Genomic DNA, 14,339 nt, shown 5'->3' with positions numbered 1-14,339 from the left:
GTAGAGAGGGAGCCTGGCCACTTCCATTATTTGAGGCTCGCAATACATGAAAATAGTGAAGAAATGTCAAAGAGTCATAAATGTGGTGTATTTGTAAAATTCAGGCTGAATCACGCACAGCTTCCAGTCCTCACTGTGTACCTGTGAACGGGTGCATAGCCTCATTTGGAGGTAGAGCCACAGTCTGTATGTGAGGTCTTTGTGAATGTGAAGTCCAAAGCGTCCTCTCTCCCTGCTTCCAGGTCCAGAGATGAGCCCCGCCAGGAAAATTGTCTTATGTAGGGATCTGGATTCAAATATACCATAAGGCAGAGTGTAACATTTTAGCAGTGTGGAAACACGAAGTTGTCAGGGCCGTAGAAGTGTCAGCAGGTGAATAGGTTCTCCTTTTCTTTTCATGTCTCCCTTACCTTGTGGGTTCTTGCTGCACAAGAACAACCCACAAGAATAACTCCGGTTATTTCAGTGCTGCTTGGGTTATCCCACTTTCGTAGCTTTCTCATCCTTGGAAAGCCATGAATTAGTAACAAAAGGGCCAGACCATTTTATAAGTGCCAGAAGACTTACTCAGATTAGAAAATCAAAATGTTAAGAACTGGGAATGCAGTTGTATCAGCTTTCTTCCCTTGTGTGTGGACCTGATGACTACTTTAACCACAAGAACTACTTTGAACGACTGCGTGCACGTGCACACACACACTTTAAATATGACTCAAAAGTTGTAAAAAATTTGGAAGGGTGTCAGAAATTTTTTTACTTTTATTTATATCACTTGTGTGAACAAAATTTATTGTTAGTGATGACTATCAAGAATTTGAAGAGACCATGATTAGTAAGTCTTGATTGGATTAAAAGTCTTCATCAGGAATTGCTATTTCAAGCATAAAATCTGATATTAAAAACTATATTCAGGGCTTCCCTGGTGGCGCAGTGGTTGAGAGTCTGCCTGCCGATGCAGGGGACGTGGGTTCGTGCCCCGGTCCGGGAAGATCCCACATGCCGCGGAGCGGCTGGGCCCGTGAGCCATGGCCGCTGAGCCTGCGTGTCCGGAGCCTGTGCTCCGCAACAGGAGAGGCCACAACAGTGAGAGACCCGTGTACCACACACACACAAAAAAAACTATATTCAGAGATTATTTTTTAGAAATTTTACACAAATTCAGTATTTAATATTCCCTAAATTTTGAATCTTATTTTCCTATAATTATATAATAAAGAGTAGTGAAGGCTTTTGCCAAGCCCCATATAGATGCCCGAGTCTCCTCGCATTTACCCCAGTGTGTGCTTTAATATTATCATTTTCTATGTGTGCTATGAAATGAAAAATGTTAGGAGCAGCAGTCTAGCCAGCAGCTTTCCCAAGGAGTCTGAAGCAAGTCATCTGCTTTTCCCCACTTGTGGCAATAGAGGATACTGGGATTTGACTTGATAAATCAAGGCATGACTGAAACAGGATTCAACCATGGTGACAGCTAATAGTACTTCATACAGTTGTTGAAATGATTACATGAGATGCTGCATGTAAAGTGCTCAGAATAATGCCTGGAACATAGGAAATACTCAGTGAATGGCAGTTACCATTACCTGGTACCTTGGATAACTAGTAAGTTGACAAATTCTGTTGATTCTGTGTCCACAATGACTCAGCTCTGTTTTTTTTTTTTTTTTTTTTTTGATAAATTTATTTAGTTAGTTAGTTATTGGCTGCGTTGGGTCTTTGTTGCTGTGCGCGGGCTTTCTCTAGTTGCGGTGAGCGAGGGCTACTCTTTGTTGCGGTGCGCGGGCTTCTCATTGTAGTGGCTTCTCTTTGTTGCAGAGCACAGGCTCTAGGCACCCGGGCTGCAGTAGTGGTGGCACGTGGGCTCAGTAGTTGTGGCTCACGGGCTCTAGAGCGCAGGCTCAGTAGTTGTGGTGCATGGGCTTAGTTGCTCCGCGGCATGTGGGATCTTCCCAGACCAGGGCTCGAACCCATGTCCCCTGCATTGGCAGGTGGATTCTTAACCACTGCGCCACCAGGGAAGTCCCTCAACTCTATTCTTGCCTTTACTTTCCATTCCTCTTGTTCCACCCTACCATGCTTAGCATTTTATCACTGCTCACCTGACAGTTATATTTGCCTCTTAATTTGTCTTTCAGCTTCCAGTATCTTCATTTTTGACTCCTCTGTTCAGTTAAGATGCTTTAGGCAGCACGTAAAAGAATATTCAACTTAAATTTATTCTTTCATATTTTAAGACATCCAAAGTTTCTAGAGTTGGTTTAGCAATTCAACAATATTAGGCCTCAGGCTTAGGGAGTATGTTTGTGTATGTGTGTGTGTGGCTTTGTTTGTTCGTTTGTTTTGTCTTCCCCCTCATGGTGTCAATATGGCTGCTATAGCTCCAAGTAGCACCACCACTCTTGCTAACATCCAAAAGCATAGAGGAGAGGAGTGTTCTCCCTGTATATTTCCTTTTCCATTCTTCAGAAAGCCTCTTTGAGTTCCTCAGAACACATCTACCTTAAACCAATCATAGACAAAGGGCAATGGGATTACAACAATGGGTTTGGACTTCTCATCATTTATCCCTGGGCCTTGGCCTACTTTCCCTGAGCATAGTACTAGTTCTATACCCAAACAGAACTGGAATTCTGATAGCCAGGAAAGAGTGATGGCTGTTGGGTTAACAACAAGCATTTCCAGCCAGTCCTTCCTACACACCACTGGCAGGTTCTTCAGGGATTTCCTGCTTGAACAAGAGCTCACAGCCTGCTGGGTGAAGTCCCAGCCCCTTCACCTGGAATTAAGTGTTTGATCCCTAATCTAGCTGATGAGGTCAGATTTCACCAGCAAAATCCTATACTTTTCCTTCATAGCTCCTTATTACCTTTTGTAATTATACGTGAATTTAAGGAAGTTTATGACTAGTATCTCTGCCCAACTAACTCCAGAATATAAACGCCATTAGGACCACGTCTGTTTTGCTCACCATTATACCCAACACCTAACAATTCTTGGACAGTTCACTCTTGAGTGAATGAATGTCTATACCTGTCAAAAGGGAGCAAGCAGCAATTTCAACAGTTAGATATTTAATCTGGCAAAAACAGGTTTCTATGCAGCTATCAACAGAAGTTGAAAGAATTTGGTACCTCAGCATCACCAACATTTTGTTAAAGGACTAATTGCCAAGCCCCATGTGCACGTGGGACCATTAGTAATTCTGTAGCTATGCAAATTAAAACAGTGATGTATGATTTATAGCTTTAATAACATTCTGAAGGCTCTTAAATTTTAATCACCTGCAACATCCTTTTTAATATTCAATTACTTTATTAACTAATTAGGTCACTTGCTGAAAAAGCACATAAGGCTGGTGCTATTTTAATATCAGCTGAGCCTCACAAAATACCTTTGAAATGGTGCAAATGGTTTATTTATTTTAAACAGATCATTAAGATGATATAATTAATAAACCAATTACTAAAAAAAGGCCAGATAGTGATAGATGCACAAGTACAATAGCAGTGTCCAATGGATTAGTCATTTTTATACACATACATCAAGGGGCAAAACTTAAATGAAAACCCACTGTAAAAAGTGCTTTCCTAAATAATTAATTTGTTCAATGACTGATAACCCTATCACAGCAAACCTGACTTGAGGCTTGTTCATTACGAAAACCTGTACTGTGTACTTTCATTTCATCTAATGACACTCACGATGGAAAACCCACAGCACACTAAGCTTGGTGTTCCTTGATTACTTATGAAGGGCTTAATTTGCAGACCAAGCTGGGCACTTCATGACTTATCAGTGTGTCAGAGTGAGCCGAGCCTCCCGGAGGAGAATCAGAAGGAGACACACGCAGGGTTGGCAGCATCCCTGCTTATTGATTTCTCAGCACCATGTTAAGGTCTTCAAAGCAAACAGTGTGGACAAAGAAAGCTGAGGCCAAGCCTGTGGGGATTTTTCACCCAATATTCTCAAAGGAGACTGTGGATCGTAGCACTAAGCCTGCTTTTTGAAGGCATAGAGATGTTGGGACTATGGCTGAGGATGGGTAGGATGCAGCTCTGAGGCTTGGGGACAAATTTTGTTTCTAGGATCAGGGTGAGGCAAGAGGAACCAGATTCTTTTGCTGGCCTGGGAAAGAACATGGTCAAATCCTAGAGGCCGGGTAATTTTTCTGGCTAACAGCAGTATAATAATAAAACCATAATAACCACCATGTATTGAGTCCTTACTATCTACTTCCTAGAAACTGTTGGTTGCCCATGTCATCTGTTGGATATTTCAGGGTATTTGTTGAGTCACCATTTATTAACTGAGCGCCTCCTGGGACCAGGCACTGTTCTGGGCACTGGAGATCTTGGAATGAACCCAACAGGCAAGTCCCCCGCTCTCATGGTGTTTACATTCTATTAAGGAAAAGAAATAAAAATCATACATCACGAGAAAACAAAATATAAACAACCACTTTAGACAATGCAAAGTGCTAGGGAAAAAAGTCCATCAGGAGAATGGGAGAGTGTGATGACGGGTGACTGAGGCAGCTCTTTGTGACTGAGTCATCAGGGAAGGCCTCTCTGAGGAAAGTAACATGGCAAATGGACAGGGGAGTCTTGAATAACTCAGAGTTTCCCCCCACCCCAACCACCCCATTTCACCAGTTGTTCGGTTCTTTTCTGCTTTGTGTCCTGTTCACGTTAGAGCAGGAGGATGGCGAAGGCAACCAGAGAGACAGACAGGGAAGCAGGGTGGGAGTGAGAGTGGCAGGTGAGAGAGACTGAAAGAAAATGGAGATGGCATCATTACGCTACCATCATTAGCATTACCGTTCTTTTGCAAGTGCGGGCTCTTTTTTTGCAATCAGACCTCAATATGAACTTGTGTGCATTTTGTTGTTAGTGTGTGTAAGTGAGAAACTGCAGAGAGAGCTATTTCTCTTATGTCTTCCTGCCACCGTCATCCTCTGCAAGTGGTTACAGCTATGTTTTATGTATTTCCCATCTGTTTTAGCGCCTTCATGATGTGTTGATGAAACTTTAAAATATTCATAAATTTCCACTTTGTCCCATGGATTCTAAGTTCTTTGGGAAGAGCGACCTAGCCCAAACAATAAATCTGATGTGTGTGCTCTTCAAATACGTGGAAAAAGTATCATCCTGCCTGGGTCCTTAAGAGAAAGCCTCAGAAAGGACCCCCATAATCTCTGTCAATTGTAAACTAAACAGTGTTCCAGCAAAGTGGAACCTTAGCTCGTGAACCACTGGGCCTTTTTTTTTTTTTTTTTTACACCCATGAAGAGCAATATATACCCAGCTCCCAGCACCAGCTGAATTATCTCTGAGAGGTGTGTTGAGAACATAATATTTTAATGAGACAAGAAAAGGTTAAATATAAGCAGACCCCTATATTAATGAATAATTACTTTGGTGGGTGAAGTTCTGTCGGAGTCAAATGAATCTTTGTTCTTTCCCTCTTTACCAACCCAAGATGGATGCTAATCATGAATGTAAGTGAAAGGAGTGTACTAGTGATACTCTAGTATTAAGGAAGAGAAGCGCTGTGAGTTTTGCAGTGAACTTGGGCAAGAAAAAGCCAGTTCTGTGTATCTTCCATGTCCTCGAAGGAGACTAGAAGCCATTTTCCAAGTCTTCATGAAAGTCTCTGTTTTTCATTCTCATGGTTTTCTCTACCTACAGCATGGTCCAAAATAAATTATTCAATTTTTGTTCCATTAATCACTAGTATTATAACAGCATTATAACCTGTAAATTGTCATTGCAAATGTCTATTTCTGCCATACTGAGTATTAAATAGATCTCTTCTAAGAAAATGAATTACTATAAGCCATTTTTATAGAAAAATTAATTCTAAGTGATAGATGAATGCTAAGAAGATTTGGGAACCCAGTCCATTTGTGGCTTGGGTCTTCTTTCCTTTTTGAAATTTGGAACTGGAACAAGATGGTTGGGTTTTGAGATCTCCAAAGGGCTGTAAAAAACAGCCTATGATCCTTCGTATGTGAGGGTGACCTCTTGAATACACATCTTTCATTCAAGGGTGGCTTCTTCAGGGTCTTCTGCCCTCTCTCACTTCACCCTTCCTCAGGGATAGATCGGGGGAGAGAGAACAAGCATGGCTAGAGAACACAGGTCACAAATACACCAGTAGTACAAGTCCTAGATCTAATCAACGCCTTTCTCACATCTGGTACTAATCACACCTTTTTGAGTGAATGTCCTATTCGTAAAACGGTGTTTAGTGTCCCACTCCCAAATGTGTACACTTATAAAATAGACGTCTGCTCTATTGTCAGTCTGTGTATTAATCATTAGTAAATTTACTTTTCCGTATTTTAGATTAAAAAAATACAAATAGATATTCCAGCCTTGTCATGCCTTGCAGATCCTCTGGCATTCACCCAGGGCCTGTGTGAACCTACCTTTGAAGATCACTGCACTGAACAATTGATGTAACTCGTGGCAAATAACCGAGGGTTCTTGAAGAAATATGCCTTATGTTGATGGGGAACAGATCTACTGCTAGGAGCACCTTAAGAAAATTCGGGGCATTTCTTGCATAAGAATCTGGATGGAAAGTGCATTGAACAGAACATTCCGGCCTTTGACCTTCCCTGGAGTTTCTTTTGGGATCACTGGTCAAAGCTTTCAGAGATGTGCAGTTATTTCATACGCCAGTGTTTCCCCAAGTTCTGCCCTGCTCATATTACCATCACAATTTTTACCTTGTCAAAGTACCATGGTATTATTATTTTAGAAATACTTGTCTTTAAATTTTCTCATTTTCACTTAATATATTCAAAAAGATTTTTTATATCACTGCCATAAATGGAATGCCAACCTTACTTGCCATAAATAGGACGGATTTTTTTTAAAAAACTAAGTGTGTAATTATTAAATTTTTTAAAACCACAGTGAGATGTCCCCTCACACCTATCAGAGTGGCTATTATCAAAAAGACATGAGATAACAAGTGTTGTCGAGGGTATGGAGGAAAGGGAACCCTCGTGCACTGTTGGCAGAAATATAAATTTGTGAAGCCACTGTGGAGAACAGTATGGAGGTTCCTCAGAAAATTAAGAATAGAACTACTGTATGATCCAGCAATTCTGCTTCTGGTATATATCCAAAGGAAATGAAAATAAGATATTAAAGAGAGAGCTGCACTCCCATGTTCACTGCAATATTATTCATAATAGCCAAGATATGAAAACAACCTAAGTGTCTATCAATGGATAAAGAAGATGTGGAATATATATACAATGGAATATTATTCAGCCACAAGAAAGAAGGAAATCCTGCCATTTTGAAAGCATGGATGGAGCTTGAGAGCATTATGCTAAGTGAAGTAAGTCAGACAGAGGAAGACAAAACTGCATGGTATCACTTATATGTGGAATAAAAAAAAAAGTCAAACTCATAAAACCAAAGAGTAGAAAAGTGACTGACAGGTGCAAGAAACAGGGAGAGATTGGTAAAAGAGTATAAACTTTCGCCTGTATGGAGAATACGGTCTGAGGATCTGATGTAAAACATGGTGTCTGTAGTTGATAACATTGTATTGTAAAATTGAAGTTGCTAAGAGAGTAGAACTTAAATGGTCTCACCAAAAAAAAAAAAAAGTTAAATATGTGAGGTGATGGACGTGTTAATGAACTAGATGGGGGAGAATCCTTTCACAATGTATATGTGTATCAAATCACCATAATGAACACTTATATTATATAACTTAAAATTTTGTCAGTTATACCTCAGTAAAGCTGGGGGGAAAGACTTTAAAAATGCCCCGCCAAAAAAATCTTCCGTGTGCTACCCCAAATCACCAAACCAACTCAGACAAGCAAAAAACCCAAAGCACCACATGTTGGGAAAGATTGCCTTAAGCTATTTAAAAACTAACAATGTATCTGCTAGACATTCTTTAAAGAATTTTGCTGGCTATCTTGACAACAGATTATATCCGCAGCTCCATGACTGTGCTTTCCTCTTCCATTTGGAGGCTGTAAAATTTAGTTCTCTGGCTCCTCCTAGCTCTGCCATTGATTGACATGCTGTGTGATGCAGGACCTCGCTTCCCCCAGCCGTCCACTGATCTGAATCACTGAGAAGTCAATATTCTCAGCTCTGTCAATGCCGATGGTTCTCCTCCCATATCATAGATTTCTGTTTAAAAAAATGATCTCATTTGGTGTTAGCAGTACTAAGTATTTGAGAATTCACTTGTATATTCTCTGGAAATATTTAGTCCCAGGTTTTCTCTTAGCTCTATCAAGAACGTTATGGGACCTCAGTTTCTCCTTCTGGAAAAGGAACTTAACGCACTTACTAGTCAGCCTAGGGTAACTGAAGCATGATGGGCAGAAGAGTCCCTTTTTTTAAAAAAATTTATTTTATTTATTTTTGGCTGCATTGGGTCTTCGTTGCTGCGTGCAGGCTTTCTCTAGTTGCGGCGAGCGGGGGCTGCTCTTCGTTGCGGTGCGCAGGCTTCTTATTGCGGTGGCTTCTCTTGTTACAGAGCATGGGCTGTAGGCGCGCAGGCTTCAGTAGCTGTGGCACGCAGGCTCAGAAGTTGTGGCGAACGTGCTTAGTTGCTCCGTGGCATGTGGGATCTTCCCGGACCAGGGCTCGAACCCATGTACCCTGCATTGGCAGGTGGATTCTTAACCACTGGGCCACCAGGGAAGCCGCCTTTGTTTTTTTTTGAAAAGAAAAAAGTATGCTGCCTGGTGAAGGAAGAACCAATCTATGTAACACCCAAACACCCAGACAGGCATGAATTCTGGCAGCCCAGCCATCACGTTTCCTCAGGGCTGTGTCCCGAGTGCCGTGGCAGGCCGAGTCAACAGGGCCTGTACGGTCCACACATTCAGTATTGTGGAGGAAAGACGATGGATAGCCACAAGTCAAGGCAGCATGTGGGAAACATACTCAAGCGCAGCTAGAAGGGGCCACACTCCACACCTTCAGCAGCCTGGTTAGCAGCGTGAGCTTGGGAGTTAGATCTGGTGCAACCGCGGGGGCTGCCAGGACCATGAGCCATTTTCTCCAGCCCTGCTGAGCCCCAGTTTGCTCCTAATCTGGAAAATAAGGCCTACACTGTGGATTTGCATGTTACTTCAGTAGCACTTGAAAGAGTATAGGCTCTTTTGAGGCCCTTTCTTCTTTGTGCATGTTTGGCCTGGAAGGGATGATGGGAGACGTAAGTCTGCTGTTTTCTCTGCTGGGTTCAATTTCCACCTGACTCTCGTGTGAACTCCGAGTGTGTCCTAATGTTTAAAGACTCAGGGCTGGGAATTCCCTGATGGTCCAGTGGTTAGAACTCCGCACTTTTGCTGCCAGGGCCTGGGTTCAATCATGGTCAGGGAACTAAGATCCTGCAAGCTGCATGGTGCGGCCAAAAAAAGACTCAGGGCCATAGAATTATACTCCACTTACATATATTTATTATATGCTGTATATAACTCTATATGTTTATGCATATATAGTTATGTAGGTTTATGTACACAAAACCATGTACAATTTAAGGGATTTTCAAGGGCAATTCTGACGCTACCCAACATTTACCATATTCCTGCTTCTACAGTAAGACCCCCACAGGAGCTGTAACTTCATTGTAAGACCAGCTGACAGGACATCATGAGAATTCAATAGGAGAATGTATATAAACTTTTTAGCATAGTGCCTGACACATAGCTAATACTAAAGGTTAATAGAACCATGGTTATAATGTTATTATTGTTTTCCATCCAGAGAGGGAACTATCAGCTGTAAGTGCCTACTGGTTATTATTAATAAAATTATCTAAGGAAAGAGAGACAGAAATCACTTCCGCTGGGGTTACTCAGTCTTCTCAGAGAAGTATGGGTATTTCAACTGATAGACACTGAGTCCAGGTGAAGGCCTCCAGGGTCCTGGTTCAGGAGTGGCCTGGAGCAGCAATGGGGAGGAGAACAGGCACTGAGTGTGCCAGGACTGGGGAGCAGTTTCCTTTGGTTGGCACATGTGAGCAGAGCCAGTGGATAAAATCTGGAAAAGTAACCTGGGGTTAGATGGCCTTGAATATCTAGACTTGATTCAGTTGGGAGTGGGGAGCCACTGATGATTTATGAGCGGGGAGAGATGCACAAGATATCTGAAGTGAAGGGAAGGTTAGAAACATGGAAACCAGTTAGGAAGCTGTTACAAGGTGTTTGTGAGAAGTCTTCCTGAGCTCAAACGAGAATGCAGAAGGAATGGAAAAGATATTAGTTGATTCAGAGCGATTATAATCCTGTGTATTTCCTGAGCAGATCTTGGATTTTTTATTGTTCTTTTTTGCTACAAATAGTTATATATTCTCATATTTTCAACCAATAACAAATTTTTAAAAATCCTTTTAAAGTATAAATATGTAATTTTGAAAGCCACAACAGGACTTTAAATAACGACTTAACATTACTGAAGAATTTTACCAACTCCATCACTGATGGCTGAATCCTGAGAATGCAAGTGGAAAGCCCATGGAAAAATCCCCAATGTGGGGACCATACTTGCCATATAACATTAAGAATATAACATATAACCTTGGCAGAGAAAAATACCATCATCTCAGATTACACTCCTAACTGAAACCAAATGAACTTTGGTTCTGCTCCCAAATAATTTTGTAACGTGGTGAGGTAAAGGAGGAATAAAAGAATAATAAAAGGAAGTTGCCTTGCAAATATGTTACAAGGGGTGAATGAATATTATTATTTACATTGTCTAAGTCATTTATTTGTTAGTGTTTAAGATATGCAGGTGTACGTACAAGATGCAGCACAATTTTTAAAGAAATTTTTTTCTTTAAAAACAAAAATTTAATTTTTGTCATACTTGTATTGAAAATGCTACAGGTATAATTGCATCTGCCTAATAGTGTCAACCTGAGTATGGCCTTGGAATTCCTTCAAATAAATGTCTCCCCTCCCATTCAGAGTTAGAGAATATTATTGCATATCCAAATATATGATTTCCTACTAGTTTATGGTATAGAATATTGTCATAGTGACATGAACAGTACAACCTGTCCTTCTTTACAAAACTACTTCCATCTATCACTGAACCAGTCCATCATTTGAAATTTTTGGTGTTTGGCTTTCCAATTGTAATGTGAGCATATTAAATGGGGTGGTAGTTGTGGTGTCAATTTTTATAGAGTTTTGGGGTGGAAATAGATCTCACGTTCCTATAAAAAATGTAATAATTTCTGTGTAGGAATTCAAGGTGATGTTTTATTTAACAAAGGAGTCACTCATACAACTGAGAGATTACAGACTTTTACATTTGTATTTGATGTTATGGGTTCTTTCAAAGACCACAAAATTCTCAGATTACAACAGAATACCACATTTGTAATAAATCATTTTCCTGTTGCGGGCAGTGTTGGGGGGGTCTTAATTCCCATTTTTAAACTTATTCCCATGGTGTGCATTTTCATTTATTTTCCAGCCATGAAATGAGAAAAAAAAATCAAAATAAAAAGAATAAAGCCTAAGGTTGTATTGGGCTTTTTCCTTGAAAAGACCAAGGAGAGAAAATGGAACCTGATTAAGGGCCCCATATCAAGGTAAGATGAACAGAAATCCAAAATAAGCCAAATGACACTTCATAAAAATTAAACATAGAATTATTACATGATCCAGCAATTTCATTTCTGAGTGTATACCTAAAAGAATTGAAAGCAGAGATTCAAACAGGTATTTGTGCACCCATGTTCATGTTCACAATAACCAGTAAGTGGAAACAGTGTACATTTAATTAACAGACTAATGGATAAACCAAATGTGGTATGTACACACTATAGAATATTATTCAGCCTTAAAAGAAATGGAATTCTGACATACTCTAAACCTTGGATGAGCTTTGAGACATGCTAAGTGAAATAAGCCAGACGCAAAAAGACAAATGGGATACGAATCCATTTATATCAGGTCTTTAGAGTGGTCAAATTCAGGCAGAAAGTAGAGTGGTGGTTTCCAGAGGCTGAGGGAGGGGCGAGTGGGGAGTTAGTGTTTAATGGGTACAGAGTTTTGGCTGGGGGGGATGAAAACGTTCTAGGGATGGATGGTGGTAATGGTTGCATAACAATGTGAATGTACCTACCAGAACTGGACACTTTAAAACAGGGGTCCCCAACCCCCGGGCCGCAAACGGGTACCAATCCGCAGCCTGTTAGGAACTGGGCCGCACAGCAGGAAGTGAGCAGCGGGCGAGTGAGTGAAGCTTCATCTGCCGCTCCCCATCACTCGCATTACCACCTGAACCATCCCCCCACCCCCATCCATGAAAAAATTGTCTTCCATGAAACCGGCCCCTGGTGAAAAAAAGGTTGGGGACCAATGCTTTAAAATGATGAAAATAGTAATTTTTATGTTATTTTACAACATTTATACACATAAATTCACCATATTATACACATAAAATATGTATCTTTTACCATAATTTAAAAAGAGAAGCCAAGTGAAATAGAGAAGGTAGTTGAATTGAATTTATGAGAATTAATGTCCAGTTTTCCTCATTGCCCTTAATGTTCTCCCAAAATATGTATGTAAGCAAGTACTTCAGTGAGAACAGGGAGATGGGTACACATTTAGTTGTGAAAGTGCAAGCTCTTTTAGGTATAATCTCCCCTCATCTAGGATATAATCTCAAACAAGTCTTCCATGAATATGTCCCTCAAGAAATCTCATCAATAAACTGGGGAAGTGTGGTCCTGATCACACAACTATTAATATTAGGTGGGTGTACCACTTACTTGAGGGTCTCATTTAGACAGGTTATCAATACCCGACTCACTGCCTGCACGGGGAGTGAAGGGTTCCCTTAGAGGGACCCAGCAGTACCCAGGTTACCTGCAGACACACAGAATTTTCATTCTAAATAGTTTCTAATTCACTGCAAGTCCATCTTGCACCAACTTGACCCTGATATTACCTGCCTTTCCCATCTGGAAAAGTCTCCTTTGTTTTAAAAGAGTCTTGGCAAACGTGTTGTTTAGTGGAATAAAACGGAAGACATTTTTGAAACACAGACATTTTAAGCCTCAAATCAGGTGCACAGGAGAAAGAAGTGGTACATTGGAAACGTGGCCACCAGTTTGGAGAGAGTGTTAGCACGAGTGTAGAGCTACAAAGACCTGAGTAGCTAACGGTGGATTATTAACCTCCCAAACTCGATTCAATGTGACAGTGACACTTCACAGCACATTGCATCCAATCTCATTTGAAGCTGACAAAGATTGTTTCTGCTTTACATCTATTGGTTTATTAATGGTCTACAGCCTCTTAAGCAGATGCATATTCATTAGGTAGCCAGCTGTTAGGAGGTTCCCAGGTGTCGAATGTAACTCTGTCTTGGAACATTTTTTTTTCCTTATCATGAAACAAAGTAATTGAGGCCTTATTAAAGAGCCAGTTAATTACTAAAGCGATACCTTATGGCACCTTTTTATCACTCAAATTTGAGAGCTCTTGGGACATCTAAAAAATTTGGTAAAGAGACAATATTTAAGAGCCAACATTTATTATATAATTATAAATATATAGAGACTGATATTGTACATGTGGAGATATACATACACACCCTTCCATGTTGGGGAAATTAAAAGTAAGTGAAACGTTCCTAACAACTGAAAAATTTCAGCTACAATATCCTTTCCTTGGTTCATTATAGGAATTAGGTCCAAAGGACAACACTGATGAACCTAGTAAATTAATTAAATCTACTTTAATATTTCTTTAATCTTAATCACTTTCCTATAAAAGATGACTTTAAAAATGGGTTTTTGTGTAACTTATGCTTCAAACTTACTTTTTTAAATTTAATTTATTTTTTATACAGCAGGTTATTAGTTATCTATTTTATACATATTAGTTTATATGCATCAATCCCAATCTCCAATTCATCCTACCACCACCACCATCCCCCCCCACCCCCCCCCGCTTTCCCCCCTTTGCATCCATACGTTTGTTCTCTACATCTGTGTCTCTATTTCTGCCTTGCAAACTGGTTCATCTGTACCATTTTTCTAGGTTCCACATATATGCATTAATGTACATTGTTTATTTTTCTCTTTCTGACTTACTTCACTCTGTATGACAGTTTCTATGTCCATCCACATTTCTACAAATAACCCAATTTCATTCCTTTTTTATGGCTGAGTAATATTCCATTGTATATATGTACCACATCTTTATCCATTCGTCTGTTGATGGGCATTTAGGTTGCTTCCATGACCTGGCTATTGTAAATAGTGCTGCAGTGAACGTTGGGGTGCATGTGTCTTTTTGAATTATGGTTTTCTCTGGGTAT

The sequence above is a fragment of the Mesoplodon mirus genome (assembly GCF_964341445.2).
Source record: "Mesoplodon mirus genome assembly, chromosome: 5".
Lineage (NCBI taxonomy): Eukaryota > Metazoa > Chordata > Mammalia > Artiodactyla > Ziphiidae > Mesoplodon > Mesoplodon mirus.
The sequence above is the reverse complement of the archived record's forward strand: the minus strand, read 5'-3'. Positions refer to the sequence as shown.